General features: G+C 52.3%; 1 pseudogene; it reads right to left on the reverse strand.

Moving 5' to 3' along the window:
- Positions 1–3,004: 3,004 nt before the first annotated feature.
- The window catches only part of LOC143692753 (uncharacterized), a 100,189-nt pseudogene continuing 77,041 nt past the window's right edge, over positions 3,005–26,152 (reverse strand).

Below are 26,152 nucleotides of genomic sequence, written 5' to 3' on the forward strand. Positions count from 1 at the left end.
TCCATAGCTTTTCAAGAGGATTTCAGGCTGCAAGATCAAGGCATCTCCTCATCCCTCCCATCTGGGGCTCAACTTCCCCTTCAGTGACCTCGGTGTCTTCATGTTGCTCCTCTCTGTGCCTGCACTTTGTCCTTTTCTCTCACTGGAGGGAGGATGGAAGCACTGAAAGAGTTCATATCTCACCCGGGGCCTGCAGATGGTTCCGTGCCCCCGGCCGGGCTCGGTGCTTGCGGCCGGAGCTGTTTTACGATGGAGGTTTCTGCAGCGGCTGCGCTGGGGCTGTGTCAGGATGGGCCGCGCTGGGGCAGGGCCAGGATCTCAGCAGCCAGGCCAGAGCACAGCAGCAGCAGCACGGCCGGGGGCCGATGGCTTCTCCTGCCCCTGCCCGGGGCTTGCGGCTGAAGCCCAAGGGTGGCAGAATCTTGGCCGAGCCGGCCCGGCCCGGGGCTGCTCCTGGGGCCCGGCGGATCCTGGCTGGGCCCAGGCTGGCGGCGGGGCAGGGCTCAGCAGGGCCCAGATGTTCCCAACTGCAGCCATGGCCCGGCCTGGCCTCGGCCCCGCGGCCTCCCCTGCCCTGCCCGGCAGCCGATGGGGCCTGGCGGGGTCCCTGGGAAGGGGCCCGGCCCCACGGCAGGAGCCGCCCGGCCCGGCCTGGCTGAGACGGGGCCGGGTCAGCCTTGTTACCTCTGTGCCAGCCAGAAGGGAAAGAGACCCTCCCAGGCTTTCTCATCTTTAACATGTGTCTTCACAGAAGCGTGTACAGTTTCCTTAGCAGTTTAACAGATTGTCAATTCTCAAAGTTAATTACTGATTGGTTTTTTAGTCAGACACAGAGGAAACTGCTACCAGCTTCTCTTGGAACATCACTTCCATGATGCCAAACCCTCACAACAGCACAGAGCACAGAGTTCCTTTGTCCATATGTAGTAGTCATGTGCCCAAGTCCTCAAAAACTCTTCTTGGGAGATCTCTGGGCACTTTCCAAGGTTTTTTCAACTGAAAGCATTCAGCTCAGAGTCTAAGAAAATCACCAGAAGACATGGCCAGACTGACCTGTCTGTCCTTGGGAGCAATCTTTGGATATATGGAATTTGGGAGGCCAAATTCTAATTTTGGCCATGGACCATGGACATGAAGGTTGGTTCTTTTCTGTAGGAAGGAAGGAACAGAGCCCCAGTGTTTGCCAGGCAGAAGAGAGTGACCACCAGAGGACAAGGCCAGCCAGAAGTGGCAGGTTTTTTTCTGAGAGAAACCCTTGCATATAGGAAAATTTTTAGAGAGAATACCAATTTTGGCAATGGACATTTAAAAAGAGGGACAGTTCTTTTCTATAGCAAGGAAAGCACGGAGCCCCAGTGTTCCAGGAGCTGATGAGAGGCAGCCCTTGACATCACAACATCAGCCAGACCTGTCAGGGGCCCTGGGAGGCCAAGCCAGCCAGACCTATTCCATGTTCCCTCACTTCCATGGGGCCCCACATTGTCCCAATGGTCCCTTGCTTCCCTGAGGCCCTGAGGTGTCATAAGGCCCCCTTGGTGACACCAGGCCCTGAAGGGTCCCAATGGTCTCCATGGTTCCATCAGGCCCCACAGAGCCATAAGGGTCTCTGGGTTCCATGAAGCCCCGCTGGGTCACCATGGCCCCTTGGTTCCATGGGCTCCAGTGGTGCCACCATGATCCCCTTGGTTCCATGGGGTCCCCACAGTGTCCCAGTGATCTCCATGGGAAGGGAAGAACCCAGCCCCAGTGTTGCAGGGGCAGCCACCAGAGGCCAAGGCCAGCCAGGCTTGATGGTACTGGCAGATTGTGCCTGGGAGCAATCCTTGGATATACAGAATTTTGGAGGTGGAATCCCAATTTCAGACATGGACACCTAGAGGATAAGGATGGTTGTTTTCCATTGGAAACAAAGCACGGAACACTGATTACACAGTAACATTTGGGGATCTATGGGAAGCATTGGGGATCATTTCTGCACCTCGTGACCCAAAAGGAGCTTCTCTAATAAACTTTGCCTGAAGCTCCCACTGTGCCCATGACAGGAACCCATAGTGTCTGGGACATCCCGGCTCTTTGGCATCCTGGGAACCCCTGGGATGTCACTGTGGAATGGCTGTGACTGCCTCTGACCACAGGGCTCTTTACTATCCCAGAAACGCCTGGGAGGTCTCCATGGAGCCCCTGTCTCTGCCTGTGACATTCCAGCTCTGGAACAGCCTGGAGATTCTTGGAATGTCCCCATGGAACCCTTCTGAGGGCCTGTGACAAATCTGATCCTTAGTAGGCAACCATCACCAGTCCACTGTTGCTATGGGCAGTTTCCATGGACACCATCACCAGCCCCCTGTCCCTATGCTCAGTCCCTTGGCAGCTCCATGGAGACCCCATGCCAGAGGTGGTTGCCATGGCCACCAGGGCTGGCACCAGCTGGGATGCTCGGTTTCCACGGGCCGGGCTTCAGGAATGGGATTCCCCAATTTCCTGCTCCTGCTAAAACCGCGCTGCCCTCGCTGCCCTCCCGCCTCCCATGGAAAGCACAAAAGGCAAAGATCCCGGGCTGGGATAAGAACAATTTATTGGGAACAGCAACGAGATAAAGAACAAACAGGAACAGAAACAATATTGATAACAGAAGGGATAAATAAAACTGTTTACAGAGAAAACTACAACATCAACAACTAGTTCTTCCTGGCAATGTATTTCCTCCTGTCTGGAAAGGACACCCTTCTCCTCAGGGAGAGAGAGAGAGAGTCCCTTTCCTGCCCCTGGCAATGACCTGAGGTGGGAGTGAATGTAATGACAGGGCCATGGCCAGACCCTCATGTTCTCCAACCCCACATCATGTCATTGGCAAGGGCAGGAAAAGGGACAGGTGTCTTCCCAGCATGGATCATGGGGAACATGGATCACCAGGGCTCTGACCAACGTGGTGTCTCCAATGGGGGATAAAGCTGGAGCGGTGCATGAAGCTGTTCCTGCAGTTGGGGCATGTGCAGGGCTTCTTTTACTGGTGCCTCCGTTGGTGTCTGCTCAAGTGAGAGCTGCTGGTGAAGCTCTTCCCACACTGGGGACACTTGTAGGGCCTCTCCCCAGTGTGGATGCGCCGGTGGGTGACGAGGGTGGAGTTGTGCTTGAAGCCCTTCCCGCAGTCAGGGCAGAGGAAGGGCCTCTCATCCGTGTGAATGCGCTGGTGCTGGAGGAGCTGAGAGCTGGTGTGAAACCTCTTCCCACACTCGGGGCACTGGTAGGGCCTCTCCCCTGTGTGGATCATTTGGTGGATGATCATTTGGGTCTTCCTACTAAAGGTCATTCCACATTCCCCGCAGTTGTATGGCCTTTCCCCAGTGTGGATCCTCTGGTGGCAGATCAAGAGAGACTTCTGCCTAAAGCTCTTCCCACATTCCCCACACTCATAGGGCCGTTCCCTGGTGTGGGTCTTGTGGTGGGAGATCAGGTTAGAGTTCTGGCTGAAGCTCATCCCACATTCCCCACACTCGTAGGGCTTCTCCCCAGTGTGGATCCGCCGGTGCCTGATGAGGTGGGAGTTGCGCTTGAAGCCCATCCCACAGTCAGGGCAGCGGAAGGGCATCTCATCCGTGTGAATCCGCTCATGCAGGAGGAGATCGGAGTTGGTGTAAAACCTCTTCTGACACTGGGGACACTCGTAGGGCCTCTCCCTCTCCCCAGCGTGGATGCGCTGGTGCCTGATGAGGGTGGAGTTGCGCTTGAAGCCCTTCCCACAGCTGGGGCAGCGGAAGGGCCTCTCATCAGTGTGAATCTGCTGGTGCTGGAGGAGACTGGAGCTGGTCTGAAACCTTTTCTGACACTGGGGACACTCGTAGGGCCTCTCCCCAGTGTGGATGCGTTGGTGGATGATGAGGGCAGAGCTGCAGCTGAAGCCCTTCCCACACTCCCCACACTCATAGGCCCATTCCCCAGTGTGGATCATCTGGTGGCGGATCAGGGTGCTGCTCTGCCTGAAGCTCTTCCAACACTCCAAGCACTTGTGGGGCTTCTCCCCATCGTGAAGCTGCCCATGGACCACCAGCTCTGAGCTCTGGCTGAAGCTCTGTCCACCTTCCTGCCTCAGGGTGGGTCTTTCCTCCTCAGAGCACACTGGGCTGGGTTTGGAGCCCCTCCTCCTGTGGGATCTCTGGGGCTTTTCCTCCCCATTGGATTCCTGTGCCCTGGAGTCACTCAAAATGGCCTCATCCATGAGTTTCTGCTGTGGGGATTTCTCCTCTCTGGTCTCCATGCTCAGCTCCTTCCTGGGGAGAGGAAGGACAAGGAGAGGATGGGATTTGCCTCCGTGCCAGAGGGAAGGGGAAGGAGATCCCCCCAGTGCATCCCCAGCAGGACGGGGTTGGCAGCAGGGTTGTCCTGCAGCCGGGGGCTGTGCTGGGCTGGGAGATGGAGCAGGAGAGAGGGGGAAAGGGGCACTGACTTCCTCCTCACCTTCCTGAATGTCCCGGGGCTCCTTCCTCTTCCTTGCAGCCTCCTCCTCCATCTGGCAAAGGTTTGGGGATGTGAAATCCTGTTCTGGGAGGAAAGCAAGGGATGAGCGCATTGAATTTTTTACTGGTTTCAAGGCAAACCTGGGGGAGAGTCTAAACCAGAATTACAATTTCATAAGAAAAGAAGATCAAGGCAATGATACAGAAACACTGCCTTAAACTGACAGAGTCAGGATATAACCTGACACCCTGTTGCTGCTCAGGGTGGTGGCTGCAGTCCTGTTGGAGAGATGAACGTGATTCTGTCCAAGCAGTGATCCTGTAGAAGGGTCTGGTCTTCCTCTGAAGGTCCAGTGGTGGTTCTGGAGCTCTTGTCCTCTGGGAATCCAGTAGGCAAGCTGCTCCTGGTGTTGCAAGGCTCACCTTATATGCAGGTAGGAATGCTTGGATCCTCCCCCTGGGCGGAGCATGCCACAATGGGATGATAGAATTTTATCAGTCCTGCAGTGACACTCAATGGCCCATTCCCAGAAGATATCTCCCCTGGAGGGCGTTATCAGGGCTGAGGCATGGAAGAGATCAAGAACACTGCCCCACCTGTTTATAGCAGTTGATGAAGATGGGGATTGAAAACATGCATTTGGTTCCATCTTACATTGCAACCTGAAACAGTGGGGGAATCCCTGCTCAGGGGGTGAACACCACCCCCCTTACCCAAACTGGCTCAGGTGTAAAACCCCCACCCTGGGAATGCCACACACACACAGGGGACAATGTCACACTTGCCCTGCTCCAGGGCAAATGGCATCTCTCTAATATTTTCTTAACCAGATTGCAAAATTATTTTGGCACAGTGAGTTCAGGGCACTGTTCTTTGACCCCAGTTGCCTTTGACAACAGCATGGTTCCTTCCTCTGAGGAGGTTGTGGGTCTCTCTGGAGGAACTCTTGGAAACTTGGATGCAGCTTCGTCTGAGCGACCTATGGGAGAACTGATGAGGAAAATGGCTCTTGTGGGACTGGAGTGTAAAGAAAATACTTTGTTGTCCCTACTTGAAAAGTTTGTTAAAATCACTGGAGGAAAGGGAGCAAATGATACCAGCAAGACTGACAAGGTTCATTCACCACATGGTGAGGAACACAAGGCTGCTAAAAGTCCCACAAGAAGCCCAGCTCAAGTAGCTAAATTCCCAAATAACTACTGAATTCCCAGGCTTGGGTTTTTGCCAAATGTGAGAATCATTATTCTCTTCATCCCTGTCACCTTTGTGACAGCTACACAGAGCTTTCCCTTCCTTTTAATAATATCTGTATTGGGCCGAATTTGCACTTTTCTTTAATTGTAACCTGCCAGCAGCTGAGCTGGAGCTGTGCAGGAACCAAGGAAACTTGGAATTGCCCCAGAATTGCTTCTATTGTCAGCCGGTGCTGCAGCGGCCGTGGGGCAGAGGGGTGGGAAAGGGGGCTCCGGGGTGGCAGTGGAGGAAATGCCGGGCCCGGGGGCTGAGCACAGGGCTGAGCACACAGAGATGGTTTTGTTCTTGCTGAGCTCGCACTGAGCCAAGGCCTGTCCTGCCCCTCATTCGGCCACGCTGGGGAGGGGCTGAGGGTGTGGGGGAGCTTGGGAGGGGACACAGCCAGGACAGGAGATCCCAGCTGACCCCAGGGATACCCCAGAGCATAGGACATCATGATCAGTGCATGAAGTGTGGGGAACAAGGAGGAAGGGGGCACATTTGCAGTGAGGGTTTTGTCTCCCCAGGTAACACTTAGGCAGGATTGGGCCCTGTTTCGCCAGTGGGCAGGGCCCGCACCAAAGACACAGACACCAACTTAACTTAAGGAACAGTGTAATTTAGATAATGCAAATTTGCAAAAAATTACAAAAATATTAGGTAGGCAAAGCAAATAATCATTAGTCAATAATTCCAAAAGAGAAGATGTTGAAATGAGTATCACACAACTGTCCATTTCTGGCTGCAGGCTCTGGAGATTCTATCTCTGCCTTCAATCAGGGTTGCATTCCCTAAACAATCCTGGTACCAAATCCTGCTTTCCAAGGCTGGAACAGTGTCTCAGGTTTAGCTGGGTGTGTATTCAATTACCCTCTGTTAAAGTTGGGGCAATTATCATCTGTTAATTGAGCAGTTTACTTTATCTCTTCCGCATGGAATCCTCCCTCCAGAGAGATATCTTCTGTTAATGGGCCATTGAGTGTCACTGATAAAAATTCCATCATCCCATTGTGAGAAGCTCTGCCCAGAGGGAGGAGCCAAGCATTCCTACCTGGAGATAATCTGAGAATGTGAACAACAGAGTCAGCCTTCTCCCACAAGATTCCCAGAAGAGCAGCTTTCAGCTCCACTGGATCCCAGAGGAAGGCCAGGCCGATCGACGCCACAACTGGACCTTCAGAAGAAAACTCCACCCTTCCACAGGATCACTGCTCCAACAGAACCACACCTGTCCCTGCAGGAGCACTGCAGCCACCATTTAACAGGAGTGCTACCAACACTCTGATCCACAGGGTGTCAGGTCGTATTCTTACTCTGTAAGTAGTTTTTAGTACTACTGCATTTGTATTTTTAATTTTCCTTCTGAAGAACTGTTATTCCTATTCCCATAGACTTTGCTTGACAGCCCCTTGTTTTGGAAATTATAATTCCAAGTGAAGGGATTAACATTTTCTATTTCAGGGGAGTCTCCTGCCTTCCTTAGCAGACCCCTGTCTTTTCAAACTGACACAATGCCCTGGGAGCCCCAGGCAGGTGAGGAGGAAGTCAGTGCCCCTTTCCCCCTCTCTCCTGCTCCATCTCCCAGCCCAGCACAGCCCCCGGCTCCAGGACAACCCTGCTGCCAACCCCGTCCTGCTGGGGATGCACTGGGGGGATCTCCTTCCCCTTCCCTCTGGCACGGAGGCAAATCCCATCCTCTCCTTGTCTTTCCTCCCCCAGAGAAGAAGCTGAGGATGGAGACCACGGAGGACAAATCCCCAAGGCAGAACATCGTGGAAGAGGCCATTTTAAGTGGCTCCACGGTGCAGAACTCCAACGTGGAGGAAAAGCCCCAGAGATTCCACAGGAGGAGGGGCTCCAAACCCAGCCCAGTGTGCTCTGAGGAGGAAAGACCCACCCTGAGACAGGAAGGTGGACAGAGCTCAGAGCTGGTGGTCCTTGGGCAGCTTCACAATGGGGAGAAGCCCCACAAGTGCTTGGAGTGTGGGAAGAGCTTCAGGCAGAGCAGCACCCTGATCAGCCACCAGATGATCCAAACTGGGGAATGGGCCTATGAGTGTGGGGAGTGTGGGAAGGGCTTCAGCTGCAGCTCTGCCCTCATCACCCACCAATGCATCCACACTGGGGAGAGGCCCTACGAGTGTCCCCAGTGTCAGAAGAGGTTTCAGACCAGCTCCAGTCTCCTCTGCCACCAGCAGATTCACACTGGGGAGAGGCCCTTCTGCTGCCCTGACTGTGGGAAGGGCTTCAAGCACAACTCCACCGTCGTCACCCACTGGTGCATCCACACTGGGGAGAGCCCCTACGAATGTCCCCAGTGTGGGAAGAGCTTCACCAGCAGCTCTCACTTGACCAGACACCAACAGAGCCGCCAGTAAGGAAAGCCCTGCAAATGCCCCAGCTGCAGGAACAGCTTCATGCACCGCTCCAGCTTCATCCCCCTTTAGAGGACCCGCATTGGGAAGAGTCCTGGGGATCCGTGTTGCCCATGATCCATGCTGGGAAGACACCTGTCCCTTTTCCTGCCCTGTGACATGATGTGGGATTGAAGAACATGAGGGTCTGGCCATGGCCCTTTCATTACATTCACTCCCACCTCAGGCCATTGCCAGGGGCAGGAAAGGGACCTTCTCTCTCTCTCCCAGAGGAGAAGGGTGTCCTTTCCAGACAGGGGAAATTGTGACTGGAAAGAGACAGTCAGTTGTGTTGTAGTTTTCCCTGTCAAAGTTTTATTTATCCCTTCTGTTATCAATATTGTTTCTGTTCAAATTTTTCCTTATCTGGTTGCTGTTCCCAATAAATTGTTCTTATCCCAGCCCGGGATCTTTGCCTTTTGTGCTTTCCATGGGAGGCGGGAGGGCAGCGAGGGCAGCGCGGTTTTAGCGGGAGCAGGAAATTGGGGAATCCCATTGCTGAAGCCCGGCCCGTGGAAACCAAGCATCGCAGCTGGTGCCAGCCCTGGTGTTCATGGCAACAACCCCTGGCATGGGGTCTCCATGGAGTTGCCAAGGGACTGAGCATAGCAACAGGGGGTGCAGTGATGGTTGCCATGGAAACTGACCATAGCAACAGGGGGCTGGGGATGGTTGCCATGGAAACCGACCATAGCAACAGGGGGCTGGTGATGGTTGCCTGCTAAGGATCTGATTTGTCACAGGCCCTCACAGGGGTTCCATGGGGACTTTCCAAGAGTCTCCAGGCTGTTCCAGAGCTGGAATGTCACAGGCAGGGACAAGGGCTCCATGGAGACCTCCCAGGGCTTGCTGGGATGGTAAAGAGCCCTGTGGTCAGAGGCAGTCACAGCCATTCCATGGTGACATCCCAGGGCACCTTGGGCTGCAAAGGCACCCATCTGTCACAGGCACTCACGGGGGCTCCACGGTGACATCCCAGGAGTCCCCAGGCTACCAAAGAGCCGGGATGTCCCAGACACTCACAGAGGTTCCTGTCATGGGCACAGTGGGAGCTTCAGGCAGCGTTTATTAGAGAAGCTCCTGTTGGGTCACGAGGTGCAGAAAGGATTCCCAATAGTCCCCACAGATCCCCAAATGTCACCATTGAGTCAGAGATGACACAGACTCAGATCAGAAGGCTAAGGGCTAAAAGCCACCCATTTTTTCAATCCTCTTCCTTTAGACCTTGGTTTTCTACAGGTGGATCTCATTGGTCATTTAATCAACACATTTCATATGATTGGCTGATAAAGACAACCCCCTTCAGTAAACAACTTTATGGAAAAAACAACCTATTACAGACACCACCTGTCGATAATTTAGAATTTTTTCTCTCCAGCTTCCTAATGGTTCCCAATCTAATTAATGGGAAAACTCTCTTGCTTTCTCTGTCTCTGACCAGACTCTCATATCCACAGAAAAATAGCCCCAAGGACCTCCAGGCTTTGTAATCTCCTTCTGTGAGAGGAGCCTTGAAGCAGCTGGCTCCAATCCCAGCCTCAGACTTTTACAGAGTTCATGGGTAAAGAATTATCAAGGTGAAATTTAACCTTTAGCATTTGTCCCACAGGATTAAGGATGACAAAGCATATATATTTATAAAAAATTTCTATTATCTCTTATGGTAACAATTAGACAAAATTATCTTATCTTAATCAGAAATATTTAGTCCAAGGTATAGGAGCTGTACCATATTATATTATATTATATTATATTATATTATATTATATTATATTATATTATATTATATTATATTATATTAATTTATAGAAAGCACTCAGAAGGGATTTCAAAGCAATTTTATTAAAGGAAAAGAAGCTGTTTTTAAGGAGAGATTGATGTCACTCCCACAGACCAATGACCATGGGCAAATCCCTTTGGCTCAGCCTGAAGCAGTGACCTTGAGGGGTGTCCCGACTGCAGGGAGGAATCTCCACTCCCCCCAGGAAAGGAAATGTCAAGGGATGCTGCCTTTAAAATTTGGGATGGGGCTTTTCTAGTCTGAGGTGCTGCCCCGTCAGTCAGATGTGCCCAGGCTGGGCCAGCTCAGCAGCTCTGCTGAAGCTCTCAGTGGTGTCACTTGGTTGTTCCTTACTCTGGGGATTTTCCAGCACTGTCACAGCTTCAGCTCCCTCTGAGGATGTTCAACTTTGGGATGGAGGAGTCAGGCTGGATTCTGCATTATTCACCCCAAGAGCACTGTGACCCCCAGCCCTCTTCATTTCCCACTGGGGGCTTTGCAAACAGGGCCTTGCTGGAGTAGTTTGAGCCCATTGCAGGCAGAGCCTCCTGCTCCAGCAGGAACTGCCTTTCCTGTGCCATCAGCAGGGCAGGTCCCGCTGCAGGAAAAGCCCCAGGCCATCCCCAGCACAGGGAAAGCCTCGGGCACAAGGGCAGAGTGCCGTGCTGGGAGCTGTGCCAGGGAGAGCCTGAGGCACCAAAGGCACCTTGGCAGCAGCAGCTGCTTGCAGCCCATGGCCAGAAGCCTCCCTTGGCAGCCCGGCCTGGTGGCCACCACTGCAGAGCTGCTGCCTCAGGGCTCATTCCTGGCTGGCCTCTGAAAAGCCACTTCTGCCCCAGGAGCCTGACTGGGAAGCCATTGGCCCCAGCATCTCGGGGACAAGATATCAATGACGAAACTCTTCATGCCAGCAGAGCCAAGGCAGGGGCAGAGGAAAGGGCAGAGCCAGGCCCAGGGGACAGGGCTGCCATGGTGATGGCTGTGAGGGCAGTGCCCCTGCAGCAGCCTGGCTGCCCTCAGCAGACATTCTGGCCAGAAGCGTTGTGAGGGCACCCAGCACAGCAGAGAACCCACACTACAGGAATTCTGTCACTGGGGATGAGAGGGTTTCACTGGGTCAGGTTGCACAAAGCTCCTGCTCTTGGACAATTCCTGGGATGGGGCATCCACTTCTCTGCAAATACAGTTGCAGTTTTGTGCCACTCTCATCCTTGAAAATTATTTTCTCTTCTAACAAATGTAAATTCTCCCTCATTCAGTTTAAAGGTATTGACCCTTTTATCACTGCAAGATTTGGGAGAAAATAACTTTGATCTCTATTTTTCCATTTTCACAGACCTTGGAGAGGACGAAAAATCTCGCAATATGAGCTTTGGAGGCCTCATCACAAAATCAGGAGGTAGAGGCTGAGGGCTCCGTGCTCAGTGGTGTGGAGACTGAGGACAGAACAGGAATAGCCTGGGAGGGATGGAAGGGTGGTTTCAGAGAGGCTGGAGCTTTTCTTCCTAGAGCATATAAGCATGAGAAGTAAATAATGGCAGCAAGGGCAGCTGGGGAGGCCCAGACTGGACACCAGGAGAAAGGAATTTCCCTGCCAGGGCAGGGCTGTGGTGCAGCACGTCCCCCAGCAGGAGCCTGGAGCAGCCCAAGGCTTTGTGTGGGCAGGCAGAGGCAGGCAGGAGGCAGAGCTGTCAGCAAAGGAAGGGGCCAGCCAGGTGGGGCAGCCGGGGGATGCCCACAGCCTGCAGGGACAGAGGCGCAGGTTTGCTCAGCACCAGAGACACCTTTGCCTTGCTTGTCCCCACCTGTCATCACTGCCACCAGTGTTCTGATCTACCTGGAACCTGGGGACACTTTCTCAGTCCTGTCCCTCAGATGGATCTATTTAAAATATGAGAAACCTCAGTGTTTCACCCTATTTCTGAGTCCCTGAGAAGTTCTTTGAGCTCACTCTGAGAGACTGAGTCTGATGCAAAGAGCACCAAAGCTCCAGAGGGTCATTACAGTCCTTGTGCTGTGTCTGTGCTGCTGAGCTGGGCCGGGCTCCTGGCCCAGAGGCAGCTCCTGGCAAGGGCAGCAGAGCTGCAGAGATACAGCTCTGGCCAGGAGCAGCTCCTGTGCACAGCCCAGCAGGGCTGGGGCACTGCCAGGGCCCCTCAGGGACACCAGCAGGGCACAGACAGAGCTCCCAGGGGCTCAGCACTGGCAGGGGCTGTGGCATGTCCCAGAGGGGGCTGTGTCCCAGCAGCTCCTCTGGGGCTGTGTCATGGAGGCACAGAGCAGCTGTGATGTCAGCAAGGGGCTGTGTGACAGCACAGAGTGGGCTGTGTGAGGTCACAGATTGGGCCGTGACATCACTGTGTTTGTTTTGTGAGGTCATTGTGGTGACTGAGCATCAGAGAGGGGACTGTGTGACATCACAGAGCAGATTGTTACATCAAGGCATGGCTGTATGACATCATAGAGCTGGCTGTGAGGTCAAAGTGTGTGCTGTGACATTTCAGAGTGGCAGTATGACATCACAGAGAGGGATTTGTGGCATCACTGATGGGGTTGTGACATCACACAGCTGTCTGTGACATCATAGAGTAGGGTGTGTGGCCATAGAGCAGATCTTGCCATCATAGAGGGTGGCTCTGTGACATGAGGGAGTGGGTTGTGACATCACTAGGTGGCTGTGTAACATCACAGAAGAGGCTGTGACATCACAGAACAAACTGTGACATTGCAGTGTCACTCTTTGACATGAGAGTCTTCTGTGACATCACAGAGCAGCTGTGTAACATCACAGCTGACTGTGTGACATCACAGGGGCTGTGTGACATCACAGGGGCTGTGGGAGGTCACTGGGGAGGTCACTCTGCCCCGGCCCCCCTCACAGTTCCCCCCAGAGCAGTCCAACCCTGCTCGTGCACAGCGGGGTCCCCTGTCCCCCTGGGTCCCCCCGCCCCTGGCGCTGCAGCCTCCCCCAGAGGATGTTCCACGAGATCGACTCCAGAGCCTGACACGGGGACGGGGGGCCGGGGCCCTGGGGGTGGCACAGGGGGACAGGGACCCCCCGGCAGCGTCCCCGTGTCCCCCAGGGCCAGAGCCTGGGCCAGGGCTCCTTCACCCTGGTACCAACAAGGCCTTGAGAGCGCTGAAAAAATCCCCAGCAAGGGATCCCCAGCAAAAACCAGATTTAATATCAAGGGACAGCAGCACAAAGTTCCTTGGCAAGAGTCACTCTGCTTCTGACTGGACACTTCAGGCACACCAAGGAAACAAAGCAACAACAAAACCAAACCAAATCCAGGCAATCAAACAAGAAATGAATCAAGAGCTGTCCCTGTGTGTGTATGAGACACAAGGACAGTGAGGGTAAAAGGAATATGGCCCAATAGCTTAACAGAGCCCAAACTTAATAGGACTTAACATAACCTTAACTGATACCTTCAACTTCACAATTTAGCAAAAGAACAGCACTTAACAGTATTTAACCTAACTTTTAACTGATGACTTTACAATTTAACAGAGGAATAAAATTTAACTGTATTTAACTCCGCTTATAACTTATATTAAATAATTTAGCAAAGGAACAACTCTTAGCAGCATTTAACTTCCCTTAGACCTCATGACTTATCCTCACTTACAGGCCTGACTGACTCAGCTATCCAAGGCTCTCAAACCCCTCAGAGAGCAGCATTTCTGCCACATTTCCCCAGCACAGGCACTCCTGTGTGCACACAGACACAAAGAGTCAGTGCAAGGCACCAGGAGAGCTCCAAGGGCTCCTTTTGGAGCGCTGTTTGCAGGGCCCCAAGAGAGGGGCTTCAGTCCCAGCAATGGTTCATCCTGGCCACACTTGGCACCAACAGCTTTCTTTGGCAGGGTGAGAACAGGGATGTTGTGCCACTGAGGGAACAAAACCAGTTCCCAGGGCTGCTCCTCCAGAAAGCAGGAGCTGGTTGGGCCTGGAGCAGACAGTGTTTGTGATGAGCTGCAGAGGAGCTGAGCCCAGGGGCTGTTGGCCAAGGCCGAGGCCCAAGGAGCATTTCTCATCTGGCAGGGCGGCCTGAGAAGGGGAGGGGGGAATGCAGCAGCACACAGCCATGGAACCAAGGGAGCATTGTGACACTGTGGGGTCCTGTGAGACCAAGGGACCATTGTGACACTGTGGGGCCTCATGGAATCATGGAGAGCACTGTGACATTGCTGGGCCCCATGGAAACAAGGGGACAGTACGGAGGCTGTGTGGATCCATGGAATGTTGGGATCATTGTGACACTGAGAGGCCCCATGAGACCAAGGGTCCATTGTTACACCCCGGGGCCTCATGGAATCGTGGAGACCATTTTTACACTTTGGGGTGTCATGGAACCAAGGGGCCACTGTGACACTGAGAGACCCGATGGATCCAAAGGTCCATTGTGACATTGCAAGGCCTCACGGAATCATGGAGACACCATTAAGACACTTCATGGCCTCATGAAGCCAAGGGGCCATTGTGACCCTGTGGGGCACCATGGAACCAAGGAGATCCTTGTGACACTGAGGGAACTCATGGAATCACGGAGACCATTGTGACACTATGCGGATCCATGGAATAAGCAAAGCATTGTGACACTGTGAGGCTTCATGGAACCAGTGAGACCACTGTGACCCTGGGAGTCCCCACACAACCAAGAGGATCATTGTGATACTGTGGGGCCTCATGAAACCAAGAGGCCTTTGTGACACTGCAGGGCTGCATGGAACCAAAGGTCCAGGGTGACATTGCAGGGCCTTGTCATCAGTGGTCCATTGTGACACTGTGGAGCCAGAGGAGACCATTGTGACACTGCAGGGCTGCATAGAACCTCAGGGCCATGGTGACATTGTGGAACCCCATTCAACCAAGGGTTCATTGTGACACTGCAGGGCTGCATGGAACCAAAGCTCCAGGGTGACACAGAGGGGCCTCCAGTCATCAATGGTCCATTGTGACACTGTGGAGCCAAAGGAGACCATTGTGACACTGCAAACCCCCAGGGTCCAAAGGTCCATTGTGACATTGTAGGGCTCATGGAACAGAGGAGTCCCGTGACACTGTGGGGCCTGTGGAACCACGGAGACCATTGTGACACTGCAAGGCCTCATGGAATCATTGGGACCATTGTGACATTGCAGGGCCTTCTGGAACCTAGGGGCCACTGTGACACTCTTGGACCTCATCAAACCAAGGGTCCATTGTGACACTGTTGGACCCAATGGAATAAAAGTACCACTGGGACACTGTGGGGCCCCATGGAACCAAGGGGACCATGGTGATACTGCAGGACCTCATAAAAGCAAGGGAACACGGAACAGGACTGGCTGGTTGGGCCTCCTGTTGACAGCCTGACTGGTCCAAATGACCCTGGAATGTTGAGGGTCTCTTCTCATCTGCTATTAAAACACTGGGGCTCTGTGCTTTCCTTCTCAATGGAAAAGAACTATCCTTCTCCGCCAGGCACCCATGGTCAGAACTGGGATTTCACCCCCAAATTTCCTTATATCCAGGGATTGTTCCCATAGGAATATTGCCAGGACAAGTCTGTCTTGCATTGGTTTTACAAGGGTTGCCTCCCATCTGTCCCCAAAACGTTGGGGAAGGCTCTGAGCTTTCCTTCCCATGGGAAAGAATTGTCCTGCTTCTCCAGGTGCCCATGGCCGAGATTGGGCTTCCACCTCCAAAATTCCCTACATCCAAAGATAGCTCCCAGACAAAATATGTCATTTCTGACAAGTCTGGATGGCCCTGGCCTAGTGAGGCTCTCACCTGCCTTCCAAACACTGGAGCTCTGGGCTTTCCTTCCTATGGAAAAGAACTGCCCTTCTTGGCCCGGCGCCCATGCCCAGAATTGGGATTTCCACCTCCAACATTTCCTGTTCTGACAGACTGGAGGAGATTGTTGGCTCAAAACATTTCATGTGTGGGGGAGGAAGGGTCAGGTCCAGCCTTGCCCTGCCCTGGAAGCCCAGCCCTGCCCTGCCCTGGAACCCCAATCCCCCCAGAGCCTCTATCCCAGCCCAGCAGTGGCTGCCAGTCCCTGGCACAGCACAGGCAATGCTCCACAGCCACCTCTGCAGCCCCAGCCCAGCTCCTGAGGGACCAAATGAGCCCAAGCCCCACCTGGGGGAAGGGCCCAGGGAGACCAAGGGCTATTGAAGGCTGACCACAAGGCAAGCACACATCTTGATCCTGCATCCTCTTGGAATTTCCATCTGAACAGTGCTGGAATCCAGGAGTTGGTACCTGTGTGTGTGCTTCTCTGTATCTTTTTATGTCTTTCTTTCTTTCTAATTCCATCTTTTTGGAAATTTTGATTAACTTAAAATTGAACGGGCTTAGAGTTTGTGAAGGTGAATGGGCCAAATTAATGCTTTGAGAAGTGTTTTGTGTTGATTGAATGTCATATTAAACATTCTGCCAAAATTTCCCTGATTTTCTGAATTTGCCAGTAAAGGCCGTTTGGTTGTTTTGTTGTTGATTACCTGAAAATCTCTTGTACTGGTATTTCTCCAGTATGTCCAACTCAGAGTACAGAAACAATTGTAATTGCTTTTAAATGTCCCCTCAATAGAGTTTTTTAGTGGATGGGAGTCAAGGCTTGTCTGTGCTGCTTGGCCCAGCCCAGGCAGGGCTTTCCCAGCCACATTCCACACTCCATTGCCCAGCTGGAGCCACTGGTGCCTCTGAGTTGTGCTGCCCCAGCCCCAGGGACGCTCTCCTTGTCTGCCCATTCCCCCACGGTCTCTGGGCAGGGATGGCCTCACTGGGGGCTGCTGACATCCTCAGCAACTTGGAGGCTGCTGCTGAATTTCACTGCTCCAGAGGCTTGTTCAGCCTTCAGCTCTTCAGTGCAGGAATTCAGTGGCCCAGGCCCTAAACAAGCCAAGCCTCTGGGAATCATTTGATTTTAATTTTCAAGTCTTTTGTGGTTAATTTTACGGATTTCAGTAGTGTATTCAAACCGAATATATTCTATTTAAAAAGACACTGAGAAAAGAATTTTTAGGTCCTATTTAGGTTTTCTTTTCCTGTTGATACATTGATATGTGCACTCTCCATCTGACATTGAATCCAGGTACCTCCTCATGCAGTTTGAATAGATAGGAAAATCATGACGCTTTATGGCTGACAATCAATCGGACTCTGTCCCTACCCCCTCCCCACCATTTCCCTCATCCAGCCCCTGGCACTCCATGGTTCAGGAATGGTGTGGCCAGAAGGAGCAGGGCAGGGATTCTTCCCCTGTGCTCGGCACTGGTTGGGCAGCACCTCGAGTGCTGTGTCCAGTTCTGGGTTCCCCAATTTAAGAAGGACCTGGAGGGGCTGTAGGGTGTCCAGAGAAGGGCAACAAGGCTGGGGAGGGGTCTGGAGCACAAGTCCTGTGAGGAGTGGCTGAGGGAGCTGGGGTTGTTTATCCTGGAGAAGAGGAGGCTCAGGGGAGACAAGGCGGTGTCAGGGCACAGGTTGGACTTGATGATCTCCAAGGTCTTTTCCAACCTTGCTGATTCTGGGATTCTCTGAAACCACCCTTGGAGCAGTTGCAGGATGAGCCCTGGGCCTCCTCGTCAGCAGCTCCAGCAGCCCAGGTCCCTCAGCTTCTCCTGGCAGCCCCAAAGCCCATCCTGTCAGTCCTGCAGAGCCTCTGCAGCTCCTCCTCACTGCCCAGAACAGGGAGCCCCAGAGGCAGACACAGCAGCCCAGATGTGCCCCCCTGGCCTGGGGTGCCTCTGGCAAGGGAGCAGCAGCAGGCACTGCAGGAGCCTGCAGACAATTCCTGCAGCACTTGTAGGATGATCCTGCTGCCCAAGGGATGTTCCCATGGTGCCAAGCCAGGAACTGCAGTGGGGAGTGGGGCCAGAGAGGAAAGGCCAAACAGGGATGGGCTGTTTGCAGGGCAGGGAACAGGGCTGGGCAATAGGAAGAGATTTGTAGCAGGAAGAGTAAAGAAAGCAAAGGTGCAGCCAAGGAAATGCTGAGGGCAGTTTGGGGGTGGCTGCCAGGCAGCCCTGGCTCTGAGCAACAGCGTCTGCAGTGACACAGGAAACTCCCAGCTGATGGGAACAAACTTTCTGGCTGAGTGCAGAGGCCAGGACAAAGCTGAGTGGTTTCCCTGGTGTCCCCCAGCCCTGGCTGGCCCCAGGGGCTGATGGCATTTGTGCTCCCTCAGGTTCATGTCCCCACAGCAACAGCATGGGGGTGCTGGCCCTGCTGTGTGCAATGCAAACAGGGGCTGCTGAGGCAGTGCTGCCGTGTCTGTGCCTGCAAGGATGGGGCACCTGTGTGAGCTGGGGCAGAGGCCAGGGCTGCAGAGGGGGGATGTTGTTGGCAGCTGCATGAGGACGCTCTGGGACGCTGCCCTGGGCTGTGCAGCGCACTGGGCATGGATCAGCCCCTGCTCTGCTGCTCCTTCCCGTCTGCCCCAGGGCCCTTGCAGAGCCCCAGCCATGCTGTTTGCCCCCAGCCTGCCCACGGCCAGCCTGGGGCTGCTGACAGGGGTTTCTGTGCTGAGCATTGGCCTGGCCGTGTTCTTGAGAGAGCCTGGGCAAGGAGCCTGGAGCCCCCAGGGCCTGGCCTGAGGCGTCAGCGCTGCCCCAGCAGTGCCCATGGCCTGTCCCTGCTGCAGCCCCGGCACTGCCACCCCCAGGGCTGTGCCCGGCCCCGAGAGCACTCAGGCCCTGCAGCAACACCAGGGCCACCAGGGCAGCGGGGCAGGGCCACGGCAGCAGCACTGGCAACACCAAGTGCTGCTGCTGCTGCTGCTGCTGGGCACAGCTGCTGGGCCAGCACTGATCTGCCCCAGCTCTGCACACAGACATTGCTGCTGCAGCTCCAGAGAAGGCAACAAAAGGGCATCTCTGCAGAAAACTCTGCTGGGAGATCCTTTAGTTCCTTTAAAGGCACCAAGAGCGCAGCCCCTCACTGACACAGTCTGTGGCTATAGGGAAGGTGGAGAGAAACAAAATGAGAAATGGCACAAACAATGATATTTCTATGTGGACAATGTCAAAAAAGTAAATCACAGAAAAAGAACCTCCAGAATGAGTTCAACAAGATGTATCAAAGATGACTTTTATTACTAGTGAGCTGCAGAAATTGGCCAGGAGTTTAATGTTCCTGAACGCATCCAGTCATCAGTCTCCACACTGCAGCCTTGAGCTCCTGGTTCCTCAGGCTGTATATGAGGGGGTTCAGGACTGGAGGCACCACCGAGTACAGAACTGACAGGGCCAGATCGAGGGATGGGGAGGAGATGGAGGGGGGTTTTAGGTAGGCAAAGACTGCAGTGCTGAGGAACAGGGTGACCACAGCCAGGTGAGGGAGGCAGGTGGAAAAGGCTTTGTGCCGTCCCTGCTCAGAGGGGATCCTCAGCACAGCCCTGAAGATCTGCACATAGGAGAAAACAATGAACACAAAACAACACAATGCTGAACACACACTTACAGCAATAAGCCCAAATTCCCTGAGGTAGGATTTTGAACAGGAGAGCTTGAGGATCTGTGGGATTTCACAGAAGAACTGTCCAAGTGCATTGCCATGGCACAAGGGCAGTGAAAATGTATTGGCTGTTTGCAGCAGAGCATTGAGGAAGCCACTGGCCCAGGCAGCTGCTGCCATGTGGGCACAAGCTCTGCTGCCCAGGAGGGTCCCGTAGTGCAGGGGTTTGCAGATGGACACGTAGCGGTCGTAGCACATCACAGTCAGGAGATAAAATTCTGTTATAGCATAGAAAACAAAAAAAAAGAGCTGAGCAGCACATCCAGTGTAGGAGATGTTGCTGGTGTCCCAGAGGGAATTGTGCATGGCTTTGGGGACAGTGGTGCAGATGGAGCCCAGGTCGCTGAGGGCCAGGTTGAGCAGGAAGAAGAACATGGGCGTGTGCAGGTGGTGGCCGCAGGCTACGGCGCTGATGATGAGGCCGTTGCCCAGGAGGGCAGCCAGGGAGATGCCCAGCAAGAGGCAGAAGTGCAGGAGCTGCAGCTGCCGCGTGTCTGCCAATGCCAGCAGGAGGAAGTGCCTGATGGAGCTGCTGTTCGACATTTGCTGGGGCTGCCCATGGATGAAAGGACGGTGAAGATTTAGATTAGATACCTGTAAACAAAATCAAAGACATTCCCCATACATCCTCCTCTGTAACACTCAGACATGGTCTTTAGTGTTTCAGAGTTCTGAGGTTTTCTTTATAAGCTCCCCCCATGTCTCTGCTGGTAGTTTTGGGTATCAAACCTTCAGCATTTCTGCTGCCCTCAGGGAGAAGAGTGATTTCCCCTGGGGCAAGATGATGAGTGGAGACGGAGGGGAGATGGTCTGTCATTCTGACTTGTTCAGAGATTCATTGGGCTTTAACCTTTCTCAGGTGGAGGGTGATCACCTTCCTATGCTTCCCCTGAAATGTCACCACGTACTGGTTAGAGAAGATGGATCCACCAGAGCCCAGCTCCACATTTGTAGCCAAGGACTCACATTGGTCATTTCACCAACCCAGCAGCATTTTCAGTGTCACAACACCTCTCCCTTTCGCCCTCAATCTCATAACTCAGAGATGCTCTAGGACAGGTTTGAACCCTGGATTGAAGCTTCCAGCTTGGACTGAAATCTCAGGGAGACTTCCAAGTGTCCTTCTGATGGCATTGGATTGTGGGAGATGCAGCTCCTTCCCTGGCTGCACTGACAGCATTGCCCAGAGCCGGGCCCTGGGGACAGCGTCACCCTGAGCCAGCTGTGCCCCCTGCCAGAGCCCCCAGGGCCGGGCAGCTGCTCCCAGCCCTGTGCTCTGCAGAGGGAACTGGGCCCGGGGCTGCAGAGCTGCCCCACGGCTCTGCTGCAGCTCTGCCTGCACAGGAGGGGCTGCACGCCTTGGAGCCCCGGCCCTGAGGGCAGAGGCTTGGCTGGGGCACAGGAGGGAGGGGGCTTGTTCAGAGGGAGGGGCTGCACTGCAGGGGCTCCTGTGGGCATCTCTAAACTCTCCCTGCCACAGCATTGCTGGGCTTTGTTTTCTCTCATTGCCTGATCTTCTCTCTGCTTCCTGCAGATTTCCCTGCTGCAGGGGTTTCCCTGTGCCTGATCTCTCCCTGCCAGCACTCACAGACCCCAAATCTCTGTGCACTCTCCTTGGCCCTACAGAACCCTGCCTGTTTGCAGGGCACTGGCTGGGGGCAGGTTCTGTTTGCAGCTTGGAGAAAGGACAGCTCAGACTGAGCCTGATGGCTCCAGCAAAGGTGATGCTGCTGCTGTCCATGGGCAGAGTGGCTGAAAGCACATTAGGGATCTCCTGTGAGCCTATTGATCACTAAAAGTAACAGTGTGGATGTCTGAAGCTCTTGTCAGCATTCATAATTAATAATTCCTAATCAACCTTTAATATTTATTCCCCCTCTCCCGGCCGTGTTCCAATAGTAGGAAACTGAATACAAAGTCTTAGGAACATCCTTTTTTCTTTTAAAATCCTTGTCTTGGAAACATTCTATGACTAACCAGAACCCCTCAGCATGTCAGAGCTTCATGAGCATTTCACCTCCCCTGCACCAGAAATACCCAGAGTTGTACTCACAGGCTCTGCAGGCATTGGCATGTTCCAGCTTGAGGAGATGGCTCCAGGAGCTGCAGCTGCATTGTCCTGCAGCCAGAGGTTCCTGTGCCAAGGGCTGGCAGTGATTGTGCCCCAGGCACTTCTCAGCCCCTTCCCAGCCCTGACTGATTGAAGCTCTCTGTGCCTCTGTGCTGTGCCCGCGCTGGCTGCAGGCAGTGCCCCAGCCCTGCTGGGCTGGCAGAAGAGCTGCTCATCCAGAGAAATGTGCTTTTGAAGCTCTTCTTGGTGAGCAGGAGCTGCCTCTGGGCCAGGAGCCCAGCCCAGCTCAGCAGCACAGACACAGCACAAGGACGTTAAGCAGCCTCTGTGCCTTTGTGCTCAGGCCCTGAGCATCAGTCCCTGAGAGGGAGCTGAAGAAACCTCTGCAGAACTCCACGTCAGAATCCAACTCCAAACTTTCTTGGACTTTTAATGGGTCCCAGAGAGGGACACGACTGAGCAAGTGTCCCCAGGCCCCAGGCAGAGCAGAGAACTGCAGGCAGTGCTGACAGGTGGGGACAAAGAGAAGCCAAGTCTTGGTGCCGTGGGGCACAGCAGGGTCTGTGCCAGCAAGGGCTGGGAGGAGACACCTTGTCCTGAGGCCCTGGGGCCTCCTGGCACAGCCCCAGCCAGGCTGGGCACTGTCAGCCCCTTGTGCTGCCCTCAGCATCCCCCCCTAGCCCACATCCCAGTGGCCTCAAGGATCTGCTGCAAGGAGTCCCTGGGGAGCCTTGCTCAGCAATGGCCCTGGGGGCTCCTTCATGCTCCCTGCAGGGACTGCAGGATTTTCAAAGGACTTTGGCTTTGGCTTTTGCCTTGCAGTCTCTGAGAGGTTTGTGCAATCATGGCCTCCAATTATCTGCTGTAATTAGTCCCTGGAGAGTCTTTGTCAGTAACAACACTCAGTGGGGATCATTAATACTTCAAGGTACTTCAGTTATTTTAAGGTACTTGGTGTTTCCATTTTGATACAGACTCTGTGAGAGGTTTGTGCAATCATGGCCCCAGTTATCTGCTTTAATGAGTCCCTGGAGAGCTTTGTACTGACACTCAGTGGGGCTCATTAATGCCTTTAGATACTCAAGGTTTTTAAGGTACTTTGGATGTTCCTTTCCACTCTGAATCTCTGAGAGGTTTTTGTCCAATTCTGGCCTCCAATTCTCTCTTCCAGGAGTCCATGAGGATCCTGTGTTGGGGATGGACCTCAGTGGGACCCACTCATTCCTGGAGACACTTTGGGTGTTTCCTCTGACTTTGATTCCTGGAAAGGTTTGTGCAATCCCCTTTTAGGCCCTGAGGTTCCAGGGCTCAGTTCCAAATGCACCTCAGGGCTCATTAGGATCAAGCAAGTTCTGACAAACCATGGCTCTGCCTTGATTTCCCTCTGCTTTTGTGCAGTTCATCAGGAAGTTTTCCTTTTACAGTTATGGAGAAATATTTCAAAGAGCTTCTAAGAAATATGTATTCCTATCTTAATGGGTGCCTTTATTGCTGTTCATATTATCAAAGAGCTGATTGCAGCATTCTGTGATTGATATTGATCCAGGGTCTCTCCTAAGGAGGTCTGGCCAGGTCAGAGAAGTTGTACTTTGAGAGCTGATATAGCATAGACAACCTTATCCCACATTCCCCAACCCCATGGGAGAAATTATTTCTGGTTTCAAAAATTTAAATGGTTTATTAAGACCTTATCAAAATACAACAGAAGACTGAATCAAGAAAAGAATACAGCACTTGGAGCAAAGAATTCAGTCACTCTGTGCTCATCTACAAAATGGATGTTCTGTCTTTTACACCTCTAGCCCCTCCCAAAGTCTTGTCAATCTACTCCTTCTTCTCTGTCCAGTGGTGGAGATCACTGTCTCACACCTTGATTGGAGGTCAGGTGCTGCCATAGGAACAAGCCAACCCTCCCAAATGCCCCAACTACTGAGGCCATCCTGTGATAGCAATGCAAGGGGGAGGGGAAGGATAACTGTACATCTACAAAACTTCTCTTAACATAGATTTAATATGCACCCCTTAATTGTGAGAGTCAACCATAGGATTACTCATCTATAATAAACCCCCCTTTTCTTTATCTATAAGTAATTTTGCTTGAACAATTGAGTAAAAACATTTTTCTCTCTCTCTTGAATGAGTCATACCAGCATCTGTTGATGTGGGCAAGGACAGTGGGAACAGGAGAAAAAATCTCAGGTTTTCCTTAGACACACTTATTTGGAATGGACAAAAGGGCATCCCAGAGGTCCAGTGTGGCTTTGACTCCCATCTACCGTGCCTATGTGGCTGCTACCCATAGTTGGTGCATCTTAGGGGTGAGCACAGAGGCCAGCTCGGTCCTGCCCTCCAGTCCCTGTTGAATTAAAAGACAACTGAGGAATTACAGAGGTCTGGAATGGCCTTTTGTCCCTACCTTACCATGCCTATGGGGTTGCTACCCACAGCAGGGCTATGGAGCCTTCTTGGTAGCGAACAAAGGGGCCAACCTGGTCTTGCCCTCCTTCCTTTGTCTTATTTTCTTGAAGAAGCTGTCCCATTACCTTTTACAGTCCCTTGTGTACTCCAGATGCTGGTAATTCTCTCCCATGAAAACGGGAAGACAGTTCTTGAGCTGGTTGGTGGAAGCTTGACTCTGCTTTTTGGGCATCTTGTTGTTTTTCTGGTTGTCTCTCAGTCTGTTTTAGAGTCAATCTTGTTTCACCCAGCCTGGATGTTACAGTCCACTCTTTGGGTTCTTCTCCTGGGCCTTTGACTCTGTTGCCATGAGTCCATCCCCGCTCTGCAGCTCGCACGGCCGATTTGGTGCTGAGCAGTGCCTGAAAGGGACCTTCCCACTGAGGAGTTAGAGGCTGATCTCTCCATGGCTTAATCATCACCCAATCCCCAGGATTAATATTATGGATTCTGAAATCCAGGGTGGTAGCTTGAGGAATTGCCCCTTTATGTCTTAGCCCTTCTAAGGTTTGTGCTATAGACATCACTTATTTCTTGGCATTGGCTTCCCCTTCCTCATAGGTGGCAGCCTTCTGGGGTGAGGTCAGGAAGGGAAACCCAAACATCATTTCATAGGGTGAGACCCCCAGATCTGACTGGGGTTGGGTTCTAATTCTTGATAAGGCCAAAGGGAGACATTTTATCCATGACATTTGGGTTTCACTCATTAGCTTCACTAGATCTCTTTTAAGAGTTTGATTCATTCTCTCAACCTGACCAGAACTCTGTGGATGCCATGGAGTGTGTAATTCCCATTTTACTCCTGGGCGTGAACAACTTTCTGCAATATCTTTGATGTGAAGTGAGTTCCCCAGTCTGAATCAATCCTTTTGTCATCCCATATTGGGGAATGATTGATTCTAGAAGTGTTTTACTCACAACATTGTCATTGGCTTTCACAGTGGGTACCACCTCTACCCAATGAGTCACGTGATCTACTATCACTGGCAAAACTTCCACTGTTGTACCTGGGGAAGCTCAGTAAAGTCTACTTGGATGTTTTGGAAGGGCTGTAAGGCCAGTTCTTGCCCTCCTCTGGGTGTTCTCCTCATGATTTTCTTATTCAGTTGTTGACATATCACATGCTGTTCAGTTACTTGCTTAGCTATTTTGAAAATTCCTGTGCATCCCCAATTCCTTAGAAATTGGTCACTGAGCACTTCTGTACCCAAGTGTGTTGTTCCATGTATGCCTTCTAGCATTTTCCTGGCAAAGGGTTTATTCAACATTTGCCTCCCATCTGCTCATCTCCACTTCCCTTCATTATCTTTCTTGGCTCCTGTTTTGAGGAGTTCTTCGTCTTCTGTCCCACTGAATACGGGGACTTTTTGCATATCTCTCATGGGTGTTAATACTATTATTAGTTATTCTGTCTCTGATTCAGTTGCATTTTTAGCTTCTAAATTGACTAAATTGTTCTCTTGCTCCCTTCTTGATGTCCTTCAACATATACCACCACTACTTCCTCTGGTAATTGTAAGGTTTCTAACTCTTCTAAGACAAATTATTCATGAATCAGTCACTTTCCCTTTGAATTTAATAGTCCCCTCTCTTCCCAAATTTTTCCAAAGATATGCACTGTTTCAAAAGCATATTTTCAGTCTGTATATTTTGTTCCCCTTTTCTGTTCTAATATTTCAAGAGCTCACTTTAGGGCATACAACTCACACCTTGGGCTGACCAGTTGGAAGGTAACTTTCCCTTTTCTATGGCCACCAACCCTTCATGCACTGTAGCATACCCCGATACCCTGTGCCCCTTTATTACCCATAAAGATCCATCGATGTACAATCGTTTTCCACCCTGGAGTGGTTGATCTGTTAGGTCCTCTCTTCCTTTAGTTTGATAGTTTATAACCTCTAGGCAATTATGTATTAGTTCCTCATGTGGTTCTCCATATAAAAACTGGGCAGGGTTGAGTTGGTTACTCAGAATTAGCTCTAAATCATTAGCTATTAAGATCGCTTCATAATTTAACATACAGGAATCAGTGAGCCATTTCTCAGCCTTTTGGCTTAGGATACTTCTAACTGAGTGTGGGGTATATATTTTCAATTTTCCCATAAAGGTTAATGTCTTGGTTTGAAAAGACAAGTGTCCACTAAGGAAGGCAGGAGCTTCCCTTGAAATGGAAAATGTAAACCCCCTCCCTCTGAATTATTATAATTTTGAAATTAAGAGGCTCTCAGGCAAAG

The sequence above is a fragment of the Agelaius phoeniceus genome, assembly GCF_051311805.1.
Source record: "Agelaius phoeniceus isolate bAgePho1 chromosome W unlocalized genomic scaffold, bAgePho1.hap1 SUPER_W_unloc_2, whole genome shotgun sequence".
NCBI classification, from domain to species: domain Eukaryota; kingdom Metazoa; phylum Chordata; class Aves; order Passeriformes; family Icteridae; genus Agelaius; species Agelaius phoeniceus.